Source organism: Trichosurus vulpecula, chromosome 2 (assembly GCF_011100635.1).
Source record: "Trichosurus vulpecula isolate mTriVul1 chromosome 2, mTriVul1.pri, whole genome shotgun sequence".
Lineage (NCBI taxonomy): Eukaryota > Metazoa > Chordata > Mammalia > Diprotodontia > Phalangeridae > Trichosurus > Trichosurus vulpecula.
The window spans coordinates 365,244,020-365,264,910 of NC_050574.1; positions in this window are offsets into that span (position 1 = coordinate 365,244,020).

Below are 20,891 nucleotides of genomic sequence, written 5' to 3' on the forward strand. Positions count from 1 at the left end.
TAGGCTATTGACCAAAGGGGAATTTTTAAAAAAATAAAACTGAGTTGTTTTTTTTTTCTCCTCTAGAACTCTTTCTCCCTAGTTTGTTCAGTGTCTGGACTGGCACGCAACCTCTATAGTTATGTACATCTAAGTGGGTTAGGCTAGAAAATAAACAGAACTGTACCTGTTTCCTCAGACACTTACATGAATGAGTATCTTGGGAAAAAAATGAGTCATGCAAAAATAAACAGTCAAAAGCCACATTCACATTTGTCTGGGAATTCATGTTGGGGAATGGCTTTTTGGATATGTAACAATGAAATGATACATTTTGATCGCTTTAATCATCATTCATAAATCTCTAACAGTTTTTGCCAAAGTAAATATATTAGCTGCAGTCTAAAACATATCCATTTTTGTACTTTGAAATATTGTTTTCCTTTTCAAATAGCCACATAATCAACACACAAGAATTTGAGCACAACACAGTATGCCCCAGACAGGCTATAAACTATTTTATGTTTTGAATTAAAGTGGAAAGGAGCAAAATGAGACTGTCTTATGGTATGATAGGAACTACTATCACCTGCCAGGTGGGCAAATAAAGATAGTTAAATAGTCAAAAGGCTGGAGACTTGAGGAAAATATCAGCAGTTGAGAAAGGACTCTGCTAGATCTCAAAATTTATACATCCATATCTTTCAGATATGCTCCCTTCATCACCCTAGTTAGACCCTCATCACCTCTTCTCTGGACTATTATAATGCCTACAACAACAACAAAGACAATTAGTTTCTCTTCTCAAGTCTCTTCCTACTTCATTCCACCCTTCACACAGCTACCAAAGTATGTATCTTAAAGTCTTGCTATGCTACTTTGCTATTTAATAAAATGCGTTGATACCCTGTTATAACTAGAATCAAATACACATTCCCCTGTTTGGTATTCAAAGCTCTTCAAAACTGCTCCACACATACCTTTTCTAGTCTTCTTACACATTTTTTTCCCTCCATGCACTCCAAAGCTAGTCATACAGGCCTAATTGCTGCTCTTCACACAACGCTCCACCTAGGAGTATCAAGATGCCATAACAGTTGGAACACCAGACTTGGTGTCAGAAAGATCAGAATTCAAATCTGGCTTCAGATACTCACTAGCTCTATGACCCTAGGCAAGTCACTTAACCTTAGTTTCCTCAACTTTAAAATGGAAATAGTAATAACACCTACCTGATAGGGTTGTTGTGAGGTTCAAATGAGATAATATTTATAAAAAACACTTAGCACAGTGCCTGACACATAATAGGCACTATATAAATACCTGTGTATTCCTTATCTTCCTCTTTCCCACTCGCAACCTCCATCTACAACCTCCATTCTTTTGCAGTGATCATCCCCATGCCTGGTATGCTCTCCCCTCCTCATCTCTACTTCTTGGGATCCTTGGTTTCATTCAAGACTTAACTCAAGCGCCATCTTCTGCATGAGGCATTCACTGCCCTCCAGCTACCAATCCTTTCCTCTCTAAGGCTATCTCATTTTTACTTTGTAAGTATCTTGCATATACATGAATGTACATGTTGTCTCCCCCATTCTAATGAAAGCTCCTTGGCAGGAGCTGTTTCCTTTTTGTTTTCTTGTCTTTGTAGTAGGCACTTAATAAATGACTAGTGATTTATCAATCACTGATCGAATTCAGGCACAGTGCTAGGGCTTGGAGACGCAATGACAAGAAACCAACTAGTCACTGTCTTCAAATAATTTACCTTCTATTGGGAGCAGGAATAACTTTTAAAAAATAGGTAAATAAACTATGTAAACACTAAGAAAGGCAGTGTGGCACAATTGATAGAGAGCAAGCTTATTAAAGTCAAGAAGAATTTAATTCAAGGTGCACATCTAACCCTTCGAGGCTGTGTGAACCCAGACAAGCAAGGCAGGCAATCTTTGTGAACCAGGCAATTCTCTAACACTAGAAACTTCAGAGCAGGTAATGATCTACATTGGTAGAGGGAGTTTCCTGATGGGGGATTTTATCCCAATGAAATCACAGGTCTAGTAAGAAAAAAAATACCAAGTAAATATAAATTAATTGTGGGGGTTAGTAGGAGAGCCCTAACCACTGGCAGGCTCAGGAAAGGCCCCTTGAAGGAGATAATACCTGAGGTGATCCTTGAAGGTGGTAGAGATTCCAAGCAGCATTGACAGTGGACAACATTCCAGGCATGTGCCATGAAAATAGGAGATGAATGCTGGATTTGGTGAACAGCTAGTAGGATAGAGTATGCGAGAGAGAATAATACCAAATCAATCTCACAAGATGGATTGAAGCCAGATTGTGAAAGGTTTTAAAGGCCAGAGAGAGAATTTTGTATTTGATTCAAAAAGCAATAAGGAACCTCTGAAGTGTCTTGAGTAAGGGAGTAAAGTGGTCAGACCTATGGGCTTCTTGAATATCAATTTGGCAACTGTGCAGAGGAATTGGAGAGGTGTAAGATTGGAAGCTGCACTCTTCCTGTGCTCTAAATGATTTTTTAAGACTATTGTAAATGTAGAAATAGATATTTCTCTATTGTAATTTAAAGCTCTCTGAAGCAATGACATACATACAACACAGAGGCATCATGTTACAATGGCTCAACATGGAGTCAGAAAGTACTGGATCTGAATCCTACCTAATAATGCTCATTTAGCCACATGAGCATGAATGAGAGAATTGCTTAAGTGTTCTGAGCTTTGGTTTTATAATCTGTAAAATGAGTGTATTAATAATTACTTCAGAGGGTCGTTACGAGGCCCAATGAGATAATGCATTTTCCATAAAGAACTTTATAATATTCAGTTACTACAATTCTGGAGGAGAGGAAAAAAAATAACTGAACCTTTTTTGGAGTGATGAATTCCAAAAAAGGACAGAAACCTGAGTGGTTTTTGCCAATTCGTGATCACATTGAGGCTTAAATATACAGTTTTGTATTATACAGGGGCTCTACTTTTCCCTTTCTTTTCTGATGCTCACATTTGGAGCAATTCAATGTGTAATAATCTTATAAAAAGAGTGTTGAAGCTCATTTCACTCTTCATCAGGTTATAAAAATGAGCAGAACTAGGAGAATAATGTATACAATAGCAACATTATACAAACAAATTCTGAAAGCTATAAGAACTGTGATGAATCATACAATGATCATTTATGATGCCAGAGCACTCACTGATGATGGAACAGGCTGTCCATACACATGTGTATGTATATGCACATATGAATATATACACACGCACATATTTTACCATATATAGAGTACGTATATGTTTATATATAAATTTATTTTTTCATACAGCCATTGAGATAATTTATTTTGCTTGACTAGACATATCCGTCATAAGAAATTTGTTTTTGTTTTCTTTTTTTTAAATTGGTTGTGCAGTAGGAGGAAGAAAAAATAGATTTCTATGGAAATTTTTTTTAATACAGAGGTTTAGAGGAGGTGCTACAGATATGAAATGTATTTTAGTTTAATTTAACAGTTTTCCTTTGTTACAAGACATGTCATGCCCAAAATGATAGTAATAGGTAAATGTAACATAAAAACAAAATATATCAATAAAATTTTTCAAAGAGACAGTATGTAGAAGTAAAGCAATGAGGTAGAAACATAAATTATCACGAATAGTTGGGATTTACTATTCATTTTAATGGAATGCTTTTCCTTCCTTCATTTTGGTCCATCATAAATATTTATTTAAAACTATTGTATTTATTGGATTCCAACACCATCACAAAGGTCTGCATTAAAATATTTGGTGATTAAGTGAGTAAGTGAGTGAGTAAATGAATAAGCATTTATTAAATAACTACTATGTGCCAGGCATTGTACTGAGGAAACACATATAAAAGTGATACAGTCCCTGCCCTCAAATAGTTAATATTCTACTGGAGCAAACTGTTTATTTTTATATTTGTGGTATTGTTGTTTAGTCATTTCTGTTGTATCTGACTCTTCACAACCCCATTTGGGGTTTTCTTGGCAAAGATACTGGAGTGCTTTGCCATTTCCTTCTCCAGCTCATTTTACAAATGAGGAAACTGAGGCAAACAGGGTTAAATGACTTACCTAGGGTCACACAACTAGGAAGTATCTAAGGCCAGATTTGGACTCAGGGCTTCCTGACTCCAGGCCTTTACTCTATCTTCTGTACCACCTAGTATATATTTGTATACATTGTAGTATATGTTGTTTATAAATATATTTTACTAGGGGCTCTAATATGAACACATAAGTAAATCCAAATTATATGAAAAATACTAAAAGTCATTTCAAGAAGGGAGTATTAACAGCTTGTGATGCAATTGGAGTGGGGAAGGGAAGGAAATCAGAAAAGGCTCTGGATAGTAGTAGCACTGGAGCTTAAAGAAAGCTTGGAAATCCAAGAAGTCGAGGTAAAGGGAGGAATGCATTCCATAAATGAAAGATTATCGGGACAAAGGCATGGAGGTAAGAGATAGACTTTTTTGAGGAATGGATAGCGAGGCAGGTTGACTAGAATGGAGAATGCATGAAGAGGAGTAATATGACATAAGAACAAATGGGTAAGTGGCAGTCAAATTATAGAAAGCCTTTGGTGCCAGATTGATATACCTGGGGGAATTCATCGAAACAAATGATTTGCCAACTGTTCCACAGAACCCAAGGACTCACCTATGATCTATCCTTAGAGACTCCTGAAAAGTAAATATGGTCATGGTAGTATATTTATTTTGTCTTCTCCATCAGTGGTAGGCACTGCCCCAGAACTATACCAGAAGGTGGACACAAAAAAACAAGAAGAATTTTTCTAATGCACCATCATTAAAAACCTGTGGTCTATCCCTTCCTTTGGAATGTAGAAACTAGGACCTGAGCAGCACCACAAGAATTGTTTAGGATGCAAGAAAATACCCTATTTAAGAAATCATTTGGTGAAATTCTAGACAGTTGGTCACTCTAAACGGAGAAAAAAAAAACCCAGCTTGTTTCCGTGTGGGATGAAGGGGCCCTCACAAGAGTAAAAAGAAGAAAAACTAACTCATAGCAAGGATAGAATGACAGTGAGGAGGACCAAAGGGAAACATCCACCACTGAGGGAAGAGATGCACCAAAAAGGAATTGAGCCAAGAAAGCAAAAGAGAAACAATATTCTAAGGACAGATCCCAACTCCTATTGTGTGTAAAACAGTAGTAAGAGCCACGTGTCAACAGCTTAAAAGCCAGATTCAAAATGGAAATCTATAATAGGAAAAATAAAGGAGGAGGATGAAAGAAGAGCTGGCCCTGCAAAAAGAAGATTAATAGCAACAAGTATAGCTGATATTGCTATAACATATTACATTAAGGTTTACAGAGGGCTTCACATACGTTATTTCATCCTATCCTTACAACAATCGTGTGGGGTAAGTACTGTCATTAACCCATTTTAGAGAGGAGGGAACTGAGATTCAGGGAGGGTCTATGGCTTCCCCAGGGTCTCACAGCTGTTAAATGTGGCAAAGAGTCTACAGAATAGGGTAAAATAAAGAAAATCCCTGCCTGTACTCAAATACCTCTTCCATTGTCATAGGGGCTGGAAATGCTGTCAATAGCATCACTCCCTTTGGATCCAGGTATGATCTGAATGCCACTGCTACGCCATGGTGAGACAATATGGTGTAGTGACTAGAATTTGACCTAACAGTCAGGAAAACCTGGGTTCAATTCTTGCCTTTGATGCTTAATGACTGTATGGCTGAGTAGGTGCCAACCTGTAGTGGTAGAGACAGTTTTCTCATCTGGGAGTTTCCTATAATAAAGAAATAATGCATTTAACCATATCCCTCTGTCACTGATAAAAGTACTATGTTAACTGGGAGGGCAAATGAAGGAAAGCTATTAACAGTAATGTGAATTGGTTTATCAGATTAGTTAGTCATCACTGTGGTAAACAAAAAGAACTACTCTATAAGAATTTGACCCTAGGACGTTTAAATTTTGATGAGGATCTAGAGAAGAGGTAGGCAGGCAGGAAATGTCCAGAAATTAGGGTGCTATCTGGCAAAGGCAGTTATGGGCAGGGCTTGGGGGGACTGGTGAGGGACCATTTGGATTAAGATACAGAAAGGAAAGAGTATCAAGGGCAGACCTCAAACCCTGCCTCTGATTTGCCCTGGAGGCAAGTAAAGTTGATTTGCATTCTAGTCCAGTGGTTATTTTTCTTCATGAATGAAAAATAAATAGTGATTCCCACTTAGTATATCTGGGACCTTTGAAATGAAATATGATCCACATCAATACTCATTCTTGTCTTTGCAGTAGCATCCCAGTGGCTCTAGTTAAAAGGAAAATGAGCTGAATGCTCTTGAAAACCAACTCTTTTATTTACAAGAACAAAATTTTGGCAAACTACATTGTCCACCCTGCCCCCACCAAGTTCAGCAGCCGATTTGCATTCAGGACCTCCAAAATGCCCAATAATTTATGGATCTGAGCTCAAGTAGGACATTTGATCTTAAAACAACAGTAACAATCACAAACTTGTATTTTCATCACCTCAGAAGGGAAAGAAAAAAAATGGTTTGTCAATAGCAGAACTTATCTTACCCCCACAACCACAGAGTTCAAATCCCATGTCCTAGTACAAATGATCTCTCTGCCTGCCCATATTGTCCCACAAGCTTTAAACTGCTTGTGAGCTCACAAAATTTCTCCTGTGGTGCCTTTTATTCCCTCTTCTTTCCTCTTGCCAATGGAATATAAGAACTTCAGTTTTGTTTTTGTCTTTGTAACCCTAGCACAATTCCTGGGCCTTTTGGGGGACAGAGGTAAGGGTGGGGAGAGCTGTGGACTTGTGATATCCTCCATGGTAACTCCCTCTGACAATGAAGATGAGTACCTATTCTACAATGTACAGTTAAAAGAGGGACAGCTAGGTGACGCAGTGAGTAGAGCACAGGCCCTGGAGTCAGGAGGACCTGAGTTCAAATCCAACCTCATATACTTAACAAGTAGTAGCTGTGTGACCTTAGGCAAGTCACTTAACTCCAATTGCCTCACCTTCCTCCCTCAAAAACAAACAAACAAAAATGTATGGTCAAATAGTATTATTCAGAGCCCTCAGAGGTTAGGTGATTTGCCCAGCTTCAAACAGCCAGAGTCTGGACTCGAACTTAGGTCTTTCTGACATGGGGAACAAAAAACTCTCTACTCAATACTCCGCACTCTCACACTTTCCTGGCACACTACGAACTTGATAAATGCTTGTTGCATTGGAATGAATTGGTGAGTTGAATTCTCTTTTTTTCTTCTTTTCTTTCCTCTTTTTTCATGTCCCCTCTTTCTTCCCTCCTTATTTTCTACATCTCTGAGGTTGCAGGGCAAAGCTCGTCTCAGACCTTATTCTTGCTAGTGGAAAGGGAAGAGACGTCAAGTGTAATGAGGTGCACCATGTGTAATATTATAGAGATCCTCTGTGGTGAGGGCTGTCCTTGTGTAGCTTGAAGGGAAACAGGATAGACATCTCTAATCTCTTCTCCACTCATCCTTCTCCAAGGGACACTCTAATTCCTGCCAGGAAAAGAAGCAAGAACTTGGGGCTAGAGGTTACTCCATTCTTCTCAGGGAGAGGGGAGTATCAGACTAAAATTATATCCATCTGCTCCCCTAAATATTATTAGTCTAGGGCAGGGGTGAGAACTTGTAGCCTTGAGGCTACCTGTGGCCCTGTAGATCCTCAAGTGTGGCCCTTTGACCAAATCCAGGATTCATTTTTACTCTAAGAATTTGGATGCTGTACCATTCAGTTAATTAATTAATTCAGTATTACTTAATACATTCAGTATTTATAGTACTTCATTATCCATGGTACCTTTTACCAAATGCGGTTTCCTTGAGTATCTTTTTTAATTGGGTTTATTTATTTTTTGCTTAACTTTGAGATTAGGATTGCTACCCCTGCCCTTTTTTTACTTTAGCTGAAGCAAAATAGATTCTGCTGAAGCCCCTTATTTCAACTCTATGTCCTTCTGTTTCAAGTATGTCTCTTATAAACAACATATTGTTGAATTCTGGATTATGATCTATTCTGTATCCTCTTCTGTTTTTTGGGTGAGTTCATCCCATTCACATTCCACAGTTATGATGCTGTGTATTTCCCTCCAACTTATTTTCTTCTATTTCTACTTTACTTTTTTTTAACCTTGTCCCCTCTTCAAAAGTCTGATTTTCTTCCGACCATTGATTCCTTTAATTTCCCCACCCACTTATCACCTTGCCCTTTCTCTTAGTCCCTTCCCCTCCTACTTCCTTGTTGGGTAAGGTAAATTTTTATACTTAACTCTGTTTCCCCTCCTTGAACCAGTTCTTATGAGAATGAGGTTCAGGCATTCTCTGGAGGAGAAAGTGAGGCTGCTGACTTCGCACAGCCCTCCCTGACTTAAATCCAATTCACTTGCAAGTCAGCATCACCTTCCTGATGTGATGGTCCTCTTTGAGAAGGAAGGACAAACAACAACCTGTGAGTAGCATGAACTAACCGACTGGGGACCCAACTGGCCAATTCCAGTTGGGTAACACAACTCCTTCCTTCCTTCTCTCTTTCCTTCCCTTCCCTTCTCCCTCTCTCCCTTTCCCTCTGTCCACACCAGAACCAAGCAAGATATCTTGGGATTTATAGGCTAGATTTCTTTCTTAAGGACCATGCCTTAAACCCAAATCACTCTAGCTCTCATTGATTGGCCAATAATAGGTGTCAGCCCAAGCCCATGGGGTTATTGTTTGGGCCCTGATTGCTTGGAGTGAATGCAGAGAGCAATTATTTATGTTTTGGTCAAAAACCCTGAGGTTCTTCCACTCCCAGATTGATTTTTTAACTAGGTAAAAGTGGCCATTTTTGCTTCATTTCTTACCTAGCCTTAATCACTGAAAGGGCATCGCCTTAGTGAAACTGAGATGTAGGAAAGACCTTAGCTTTAAAAGGTCATGGTCTCCCACTGCATCTGGGGCCATCTCCAGTTGTCCTGATCTATATCTTGCCACTGGACCCAAATGGCTCCAGAGGAGAAAGTGAGACTGGTGACCTTTCACAGCACTCCCTTGCTTAAATCCTACTCATTTCCAAATCATGGCATCACCTTCCTGATGCCATAGTCCTCTTTGAGAATGAAGGACAAATGACAACATACATACATATGTACATATATGCATATCCATATAGCTATATACCTATCTATAGACAGAGACAGATACACACATTCATATATATGTATATATATATGTATATATATATATATATATAAAATCACATATACTGTATGCATACTATATAGATTTTTATGTATAGAGGGAGAGGGAGATCTTACCCAAGCTAAAATTCCCAGAGAGAGAGAGATCTGCTCCCTTAAATATTATTAGTCTAAGGGATATAGTTTTCAGGTTCAAGCTTAACTTCTGTACTTATTCCTTAATGGGGAAAAGCAGGATTACAAGCTCTATATCTAAGGCTTGACCCCTTTCCCACCAAATACCAGTTCCATAATCAGCACAAATAGAACAAATAGCAAAGAAACCAATTTATTCAAGCAAATTAGCAAAATAGAAATCAGAGGAAGTATACATAGGAGAATACACAATAGGCAAGACAGAGTGAAGGAGCTCTCCCATTGGGAGTGAGGTAAATCAGTTCAACAAGGAGAAGGGCAGAGGAGGGAGGGAAGGAAAGAGAAATAGAGAGAAAGAGTAATAGAGATATTACCCAAGATGAAATTCCCTGGAGTCTCAGTGTAGCAAGCTGATGATAAGGGCATGATGGAGACAGCCAGCTTCTGTTATGTTGGCTTTTTCCTAGTCTTTTCCTTTAGCCACCTGAAGTAGGTTTGGCATTGTTCATCTTCTCTCTTGAAATTTGAAGCCAGAAGAGCCTGAAACAATTGCCAAGCTCCAAGAAGGAAGTCTGAAGAAGAGGGAAGTTCACCTACCTCTGCAGGTCTTTCCAATCCCTCCCCCCCCGCCCCCTGCAAACACACACACACGCACACACACAAATGTGGCATCAATCTCCACCAATGAGAAGCAAGTACCATACTAATGGGCTTTGGGACTCAGATTAAATTCCTCCTTGGGACAAAACTCTTTGTAGTCACTTGCAAAGATCAGCTGGGGTAATGCCAAAACCTTAACTATGTAGTACAGACACAGTGCTTTAAAACAATGAAGATGATTTTCCTCGCATCATGGACAACCAACCCTCAATATCATTGACATTAAAATAAACAAATGCATATTAACAATACATGCAGTAGACATGGCAACATACAAAGCATCCCCTGGAAGCATACCCACAGTGAAAAGATGCTTACATACAGGACATAACATGCATATATCAGAAGTACATGCATATCTATAGTACAGAGCAATAAAAAAATTGACATAGCTAAGTAGCAAAGTAAAGTCAGCTGGCTGCAACAATAACATTATCAATAGACCTATATAAAAATATAGCTCAACTCTGAATATTAGCATATATACAAAACAATAAACAAACATTGCTGTAGCATGAACAAAGCACAAAATATAGTCAAATGAACATAAGAGCAAAGTAACAACAAGGATACTCAAAAGTTCAGAAATTCACATGTGCAGCGAGCACTAGGTAAGAAATGAGACAAAGGAGATGGCCTCAATATTCACCATCACAAAAATTGAGTATGGAAAAAAATCTACCTATTTCAACTCCTTCCATGCCAACAAAAGTATAAACAAACCTAAAACAATGGGCCAGATAGAAAATGAAGATCAGGGCTTTGAGTGGCCATTCCATAAAAGCCTTGGATGGATGGCTTGGGCTAAAAAACTGGACTCAAGTAGTCCCACTTAGAAATAGTGGGTTGTACTTCTGAAAAGCCATAGAAGGACAAAGAGAAAATAATTTCTGTGTTTTTTGAAAAAATAGCAAAAAACCCAACTATTTCTTATAAAATAAGTGACCAGAAATTAGATCTCCATGGACGGAGTTCCCACACATAGTGAGGTTGTCCCCCACATGTGACGTAGATGTGGCTCACAGGGTGGGGGGGGGAAACAGAATGGACATCCCTAACCTCTTCTAACCACACCCTTCTCCAAGGGAGACTTGATTTCCTGCAAGGAGGAGAAGGAGGAGAATGGGGACAGAAACTTGGCTGTTCTATTCTTCTCAGAGAGAGGGGGTACCAAGATAGAATTATACCTATCTGCTCCTTTAGATATCATTCATTTAGGGGACATGTTTTCAGATTCAAGCTAAGCTTCTGATAGCTAGGAAAAGCAAGACTACAAGCTCTATATCCAAGGCTTGACTCCTTGCCCACCAAATAACAGTTCTACAATCAACAGCAATGCAAGAAGAAACCCCATTTATCCAAGTCAATAGAAATCAGAGAAATATAGATAGGAGAATTCATACCTGCAGGATAGAATGAAGGAGTTTTCCCATTGGAGTGAGGTAAATCAGTTCAACTAGGAGAGACAGACAGAGAGTGAGTGTGTCCCAGATCTTACCCAAAGTGAAATCCCTGAAGTCTCTAGTGTAGCAAGCTGAGGACAGAGACATGACAGAGACTACCAACTCTCTCACAATGATTTCTTCCCAGGATCTTTTCCTTCAACAATCTCAAATAGGATTGACATCATCTACCTTCTCTCTCAAAGTTGGAAACCAGAAGCCCCCAAAAATGCTGGAGATCACAAAGAGACTCAAGGAAATCAAGGAAGAAGGCAGAAGAGACTCTCCTCTCTCCTCTCCCACTCTTCCCTGCCTTCAAGTAGGCATGGGGAATGATCTCCACCAATGGTTATCTAGTCCCATACCAATGGGTTTGGGACCAGGGTATAAACAATTACTGCTTTCACCTCATGTCATTCTTCCAGGTCATTCTCATAGATCTTTCTAAAAAATGGCTTTTCCTTCCTTTCTTTTCCCAAGAGCTTTAGCTCCCATCAATGGTGAGCAAGGCTATAAGACACACATTTTTGGACATAGCCCGTATGAGACAGCATATTTGTGACAAGAGTTATGTTTTTGTTTGTTTTGCTTTCAATTTGGAGGGAGAGAAAAATAAACATGTAGTGAGCCTAGATGAAAGCTAGTCCTCAGTGTTCAGATATGAAAAGGCGTTATTCTATCTACCTAGCAAAAACTGGGGAAGATGGTAGAGAAAGAATGAACCCTTCAAAGAGAAGAAATTTCAGGTAACAGCTTCCTTCCATTTAAAAAAATTCTCTTTTTTTCAATTAACAAAAATGCATTGTTTCTCCCTCCTTTCCTCATTTCTCCTGACCCAATTTTTCCTTTCCCTGGAGGTAAGTGCCAGCACCCACAGACCCCACCCCATGTGTACATCTGTTCCAAGGGAAAGGTCTGAAGGGCTCCAAGGTAACCTTATAAAAGCCTTCATGTTAACCAAGGAAAGAGAAGGGGAAATCTCTCTGTGTGGTTTGATTTGATTTTTAAACAGGGCTTAGGTATATAGGTGGGGGACCTGTGGCTGGGCAGTGCCAAGTTCGTAGTCTAATAGGGTATAAATAACTCTGGCAAGGGCATACAACACCCTGGCAGGATTGACTTTGCCTCTGACAAGGTAATAAAGAACCCAAACAGCAGGAAAATACACAATTGTACTTCCAGAGTGCTGGTTTACACCATGAGGGCCCATCCAGCTGAGTCTTGCCTTCCTGAGCCAGTCTCCAGAAGGCCCAGAACCAGGTCTGACTCCATGGATCTCGGTAACCCACTTCAAACACTGTATGACTGCCCAGGATCACCCCATTCCCAAGATCCATATAAGACTTGACATGGCCAGAATTCCACAGAAGGGAATAGATTTTAAAAGAGGGTAACAGCAGAACCGTAGGAAATAAGATTCTAAGGTGTGACACTAACTCTTCAACAGGAGGAGATATTTCGTACTGGAAAGGAGATTCTTCCTTGTCTGGTTAAGGAGATAGATGACAGAAAAAACTGCCTGAGGATGCTCTAACACTTGAGATATACTTCCATGTGGTTGAAGTTGGCCAAAAGAGAGGGTTTCCCCACCTATTTTAGTATTGCACAAATTGTTAGGTAAATTAGATTTTTTTCATCCATTAAAAAAAAATTCTGAACACTAACTGGGGTGATTTACTAAGCAAATTGTGAAGCAAATCACTAAGCAAATTTAAGGAAAATATTGTAAGTTTATAAAGAGAACTGGGATGTGATCAATTGCCTTCCACTTAGGCATGGGTATCATAACCATTCGCCTGCTGCCAGAACTCATTTAGTTAAATTCATGATAAATATATTACCTTTGATTCTCAGTTTAAAACTTGGACCTCCTAATGAGGTTTTAAGTTTCTTGGGGTCAGGGACTGAATTTTATACTTTTTTGTATCCTCCCCAAGCACAATGCTTATAAAATGATGATAATAAATAAATATCTTTGGGTTTCATTTGTCCTCAGAGAAGGTAAAGGACTTAGGTACAAACATATATCAATAATCCATATGGTAATATGACTGTAGGATTAAGAGCTGGAAAGGAATTTAGAAGCCACCTAGTCCAATAATCCCCTCATTTTACAGATGAGGAAACTGAGACCCTGAATGCTGAAGGGACTAGCCTAAGGTCATGTAGACAGCAAGTAACAGAGCTAGGATCTGAACTAAGGTCCTCTGACCTTAGCAGTACTGTTAATGCTACACTACAATGTCCTGCCTTGGACCTTTAATGCCTGTGTGACTTTGAGCAAGTTGTTTAATCTCTATGGACCTCAATTTCCTAAGGTATAAAATGAGGAAATTGGGCTAGGTGGCCTCTTAGCTCCTTTTAAGCCCTAGATCTATGATCTCGAGTTGAATATATGACTGGCACTTCCAGATTTTCCCTTGGTGCTGTGAGCCACATGGCGATGAAGACCTTTAGAGAAGGATTTCTCAACCTTTTGTGAACCAGTGTATACCATGATTCCCTTGGTGTGGAAGGAGGAGGAAGCTTGGATAAGAGGGTTTTTCTACCTTTAGTCAGAGCCAGAGATGTGTGAATGAGTGAGAGAGTACATGAATATCTGTGAGAACTGTATGTGGATCAATCATCATCTCTTCTTCACTGTGATTACCTCCACCCTCCATCTTCCTGGTCAAATATTGGCAAACCAAAGAAATCCAAGATACTATGCTTCATGACACATGAACAGTTCCATTGCAGAGACTGGGGAAAAGTACTTTGGAGAAAGGATACCAGATGAACATACAGTGCTAAGCACATCAATTTTAAAAGTAAATTAAAATGAAATTTACAAAGCTAGGAAATTGCTACTGTAACTCAAGCTTTTCTAGCCATGCCCAGTTCTAACATGAAGGCACCCTTATGAGGATTCCCACTTTGCCTAATATGGAGCCTGCTGCCCCTCCCGCCTTGTGGGTGGAGTAGCATCCTTTGACGGGCTGCCTCCATCTTTAAAACTGGCTACTCTAAGTCAATGCTGTTTCTGGCTCCATTCTTTTCTACCACCATCTATTTGCTGCACTCTTTTTGGAAACTTTTATCTGCTATGCACAACATGGACACCAAGAACCAAACAGGTGAGAAGGGAAGAATTGTCTTTCCCCTGCCCTCCTTCTTTTACCCTGGCTCCTAGAAATGGACTTGAGGATGTTCACTTCTGTTCTCTGTTGCTTGTCCTCAGTGGAGTGACCCCCACAGGGACCAGGAAGTCAAGCCAAGGTGGTGGGGTGGTAGAGCAAGCCAGCCTGTCTTGGAAGCCCCAAGGGGCTAGGAACCTCAGACTTGAACCCAAAGGGGGTTTTAGCCTTAAAACTGGGACTGTGCTCTATAAGAAGTAAGCTAAACTATGTACCTAATTCACTTCTCCCCACAGACTATGGGAGAGAAGGGAAAGGGGAGGGGAGGAGGATTATGCCTCTCACATGTTGGCAAAGTGAGTTTGTATGGTTTTTTTTTTAATTATACCTTTTGAAATAAATATTCCTTTGTAAAAGGTCCAGTGTTATTAATGATATATCAGGTATTATGGTGATAAAACTAATAACTATGGAAAAGGTATCACAAGTTCACACCAATGATCTATGGAAGGAAGGAAGGAAATAAGCATTTATTATGCACCTGTTATGTACCAGGCATTGTGCTAAGCAGTTTACAAATATTATCTCACTTGATCCTCACAACAACCCAAGGCTGTAGGTACTATTACCCCCATTTTACACATGAGGAAATTGAGTCAGAGTGACTTGCCAGGATCATATAGTTAATAAGTATCTGAGGCCATATTTGAACTGAAGTTTTCCTGACTCCAAACTTAGTGTTCTTCTGACTCCACAAAAGGTACTGGTACATGATTCTATGGCCAAAAATATTGAAGACTGAATAAAAAATATGGTCTACTTACTGTTCCCTACAATATGACATTTCATCTCTTGCTTCCATAACTTTCCACAAATTGTCCCCCATATCCACAATGCTGATTCCTCCTTACACGAACCTTCAAGGTTTATCTCAAGTCACCTTCTACAGGTTAAAAAACAAAAGCCTTTCAGTATACCTTTTACCATCACCAGCAGCAGTAAGTTTTTAATCCTCCTCTTGCCTCAAGTTACACTGAATTTGCTTCCTATGCATGTGGATGTTTGTTTTCTCCCAGTAGAATGTAAACTCCTTGAGGACAGGAAAGATTTCCATTTTTGTCTTTGTATCCCCAGTGGCATTTGCACACTGCTGACATATGGAATCAAACTGAAATGAAGGGAACTGAAGCGAAAGCATGGTGTAAGGCATACTATTCCTCTGGGTCCTGTATGAGAACAAAACAAAACAAAACATTGTATCCAGACACACTTGAAATGAACCATGTCCCATTTATTTCTCACTGGCTAAGCTAAAAAACAGAATCCTTTCAATTCCTTCTGTTGGCAGAGGCTGGCCATGCTGGCGATCCTACCCTACAGATGGGTTTCCAACTTTATAAAAAAAAAGAAAGAAAAAAAGAAAAGAAAAACCTTCTAAAGATGTAGGTCAGCTTACCAGCCTGTTTTCTCAATTAGAAAATAAGACTTAAGATCTAAATATCGTCTTACCTGAATAGGGCATCTATGTTTTCTTAACTTCTTCTGGTGACTTTCCAGTCCAATGCATCATCTCTCATAAGAAGTACATGGACCGTGGAAAGAGGCCATGGAGTTTTTATAATTGAGAGGGAGAGAGAGAGACAGATGGAGAGACAGAGAGAGAGACAGAAAGAAACAGGGAGAGACAGAGACAGAGAGAGCTTGTTAGGGTAAATGTGAAGAAATCACAACCTGTTTTTGGAGTTCTTACAAGTCACATGATTGTTATTTATTCCTGACTAAACTATAACTGAGTTGCTTACACCATAGGGGGAAAATCCTTTATTTTCCACAGGCCTTGGCCTTTCCGAATTTCTATTTGGAACTCAAACATTGAATAATTTTAGATTGTTGACTTCAATTTCCTCCCTCACAAACAATTTAAGGGAGAGAGCAGGAAGAGCACATTTTTAGGATGGAATCATACTCTCTTCCTAAACTCTCTTCATTACCTCCATTACCTAGCTAGGGGTTCTAACCCAGGCTTTCTAATCTTTTCACCTCAATGAAGTTCACGGCTCTTGAGCCCCTATTGTTCAGCCCAAGGCACTTTTGTTGAAATCAGCTCGTTGCTTTCCTTTTTGGGAGATTGTTTTCAATGGTAACAGCTTTATTAACAACTAATAAATTCCTCACTGAGACCTCAACACCTGTGAAATTTCAACTTTTAAACTCTTGCCTTGAGCAACTCACGCTAAAGAACCTTAAATCCTTTAACAATGGTAAAGGATACTGTTTTCACCTGCTCCTAATGCAAATACAGTGTAGGAGATTTTGTTCCACTTTCCCAAAAGAAATGCACTTTTGGATAGAACCCAGATGTGGAAAACTTTTGCCAAAAGGATAATTTTCCACAAAATTACATGCAAATGAAAATGAGGTTAGAAAAAGAGGCCGAACTTGTCTTTGCGAGAAAATAATAGAAGCATCAGAATGGGAGAGGTTGTTTTTTTTTTTTTATGAGATTGCCCAGTTTAAGCCTGTAGGAAGAGTTGAATCAAAATCATTTGAAATCTAATATTGGGGACTTGGAAGGGACCTTGGATGGGATGAGCTAACCCTTTGTCTGATAGACAAATACGCAGGGTCATTTATACACTACTTGGACACCTCCAGTAAGAGAGTATCCACTCCATTTTTGGAGCCTCAGATCATTAGGAAGTTCTTACATCTTTTGAATTGAAATCTGCTTTGCTGAGCCCTCTACCTATTGGTCAGAGGTTCCTAGAATCTTAGCATTGGAAAGCACTTCAGAGGTCTGCTAGTTCAATTCCCACCTGATTCATGAATAGCCTCTATGACAGTTCCAGCAAGTGAATAGGCAGCAGTCCCATGAATACTCCTAGTGATGGAGAATTCACTACATCTCCGAGTATCCCATTTCCTTTTTAACAACTCTAATTGTGCTGAAGTTCTTTCTTCAGGAAGTCGGCCCCAGTCAGTAAACATTTATTGAGCACCTTCTATGTGCCAGACACTGTACTTAGCAACAAGAATACAAAGAAGGGAAAAAGCCTCTCCTCTCAAAGAGTTCACAGTCTGATGGAAGAAACAACATGGAAATAACCACTTACACACAGGCTATATACAGGATAAAATGGGGATGATGAACAGAGTATGGCATTAGAATTAAGGGGGACCAAGAAGTTGGGATTTTATATGGACATTGAAGGAAGCCAGAAAACCAGGAGGGAAAGATGAGGAGAGAGAGAATTCCAGACATGGAGGAGAGATTTTAAAAATGCCCGGAGTAAGGAGATAGAGTGTCCTCTGTAAGGAACAGCAACGAAGCCAGTGTGAGCAGACTGCAGAGTGTGTTAGGGGTAGAGGGTAGGAGCATATGAAGTATAAGATGACTTAGAAAGCTAGGGGAGGAGGATATGATGGGTTTAATTCCAAACAAAGAGTTTTCTATTTGATCTTGGAAGTTATAGGGAGTCACTGGAGTTTACTGAGTAAGAGTGTGATATGGTTGGACCTGTGTTTTAGATAGATCACTTTGGCAGCTGAGGGGAGGATGACCTGGGGAGACACTCGGGACGATTCTTTAAATATGTGAGAAGGACTTATCATGTAGCCCCCTAAGTCTCTTTTCTCTAGGATAAATAGCATTAGTTCAGTCAGCCCCATATGACATGATTTTAAATCAGTCAATAAATGAGTATTTCCTTGCTAGACATTAGAGAAACAATTTGCAAGAATGAAATAATCCCTACTCTCAAATAGCTTACATTTTAACAAGGGAGCCAAGTACACACATATACACACACATACACACACGCACACGCACACGGAGAGGCATGTGTGAGAAAGAGAGAGAGAAAGAATAATACAAATAAATACAAAGTCATTAAACAGAAAAGTTTTAGAAGAAAGGTTCTAGTAGCTGAAGGGTTCAGGAAAGGCTTTATATAAAAAGTAGTTCTTGAGCTACATACTAAGGAAAGAGAAAGATTCTGAGGCACAGTAGAAGGGGAAGTGATTTCCAAGAATGGGGCACAGCTAGTTCAGTGACACAAAGCAGAAATATAGTGCCATGTGAGAAACAGAGAGAAGCCCAATTTGGCTGAATCATAGAGTGTGAGAAGTAATGCACAATGGAGTTAGAAAGATAGATTTGGGCCAATGTTGTAAGGCCGAATCAAGGAGTTTATATTTTATCCTTGTGTTAATTAGGCATACCTCGAGTTTATTGATTAGGTGCAGTGGTGGGGAACCTGCTGCCTTGAGGCCACATATGGCCCCCTAGATCCTTAAGTGCAGCCCTTTGACTGAATCCAAACTTCACAGAACAAATCCCCATTTGTTACAGATTTACAGATGTTCCGTAAAATTTGAATCCAGTCAAAAAGCTTCACTGGAAGACCTAGAAGGTCACGTGACTTTAAGGATGCAGGTTTCCACCCCAGACTAAAAATTGTGGCAACTAAGGAGGTTGATGAGCTTGGAAGGTGTGGTGTTTGGAGGGACAATAGCATGTATATCAAAACCCCTGACTATAAGAATGAGGATTGAAGTGAAGGGGAGTACTGGAATCCCAGTAGCAAACTTTTTGGGAAAAGGTAAAGAAATTAGGGGCCAATAGACAACTGCCACCACAGTCTAGAAAGGCTAATTTTTCCGAATGGACTGTACCACCAAAGAGAGCATGGTGCTGAATGATGGAAGCAGACAAGGTCTTCAAGCAGCAGTGGAAAGTAAGGCATATGTTTATTTCTCTTCCTGATCAAGTGTGTTATTGGGGCATGAGAAAAGGCTCATCCAATACTAAAGAAGATGGTGAGAAATGAAATGTTTTCTTAAAGGGGCCAGATCCTCATGAGGTCCTGAAGGATTGTAAAAGGAAAAACGTCAAACATGAAGGGAAATTTATTAATGATTGAATTGAGTTCCAAAGAGTACAATGGAATAAAGGGCAGAGCAGGATGGAGACTTGAGAAGGGAAGGACTAAGTTGGCTTAGAGCAGTGAATGGTAGTGGGTGGGGAGGACAGTGTTACGTTAGGAAGTCATTGGTTCTATGTTATTGGAATTAGAAGAGGAATAGGTAGAAATATTAGTAATAGAATGGGGATATAGTACATTTTGATGAGGACTGCCATTTTTTAGTCTTGTGAATAGTAGACAGTGATGTCAGTTCACTTTCAAGTAAAAAGGAAGAAGGGAGATTGCTTGTGGTGTCAGTGGCCCAACCTCCTACTACTCATACTCATGTTTCTCTATATTACAGCTAAACTAAACTCTACCTAAAACAATTGAAGTCCATTCCTTCCTTGAATAAATCTCTTACTGTCATCAGGTTTTATTTCCTTTATCTTATAGAGGCACTTTATGGCTCAGTGAATAAGGCACTGAAACTGGAGTCAGGAAAAACTGAGTTCATATCTAGCCTTGGACAGTCCCTAGATATATGACCCAGGGCAAGTCTCTTAACCTGTTCGCCTCAGTTTCTTCAAGTATGAAATGGGAAAAAAAATAGCACCTATTTCACAGAGTTGTGAGCAGCAAATGAGGTAATATTTGTATTAAAAACAGAAAAGTGCTTAGCACAGTCCCTGGCACAGAGTAGGCGCTATGTAAATGCTTATTCCCTCCCACCGTCCCTTATCTGTGTTCTTTCCCTAAGTTCACCTCCTCACATAGTATGATTCATGGACATAAAACTTAAATTGAGTAGACCTAGATACTCTGAGATTTACTAGCTGTGTGATCTTGGTCAAGTCATTCTCTGAGCCTTGGTTCCTTATCTGTAAAATGGGAATATTGATGTCTACAGTATTTTCTTCATAGAACCATTACAGGGAAGGTGCCTTTTAACATGTAAGCCATTGTTCCTCATTTCACAGGCTGGCCAAGAAAACCTAAACCGTCACCTCTGACAAATATATCCAGAGTTTCCTTTGTTAAGAAAACTGAATCAAGAGGGAATAAGAAGGATAAGCACAGTGTCTATTAAATTACTTTTAGGCCTGATACCCAGTGTGCTTTTAGGAGTGAGATTCAATCTCTTTATACACTGGGCACATGGGCCAGTGCTATTTCCATGGTTCAATTACTTCTTCATACAAGGGTGGAATGGTTTGTATTTATATTAAGTTACTTTTTCATATATTCAATGCACTGTTGCATTTTACGTGCAGGGCGCCAGATAACCTACAGTTAGAGCTGTTCTTCCCTTAGGATAATCAAGCATAGCTTTTTATTTAAAACAAATGAAGACAACGAAACTCCCCAAGCCCGGCCTTCGTCACCAGGCTGTTACTTGGCAG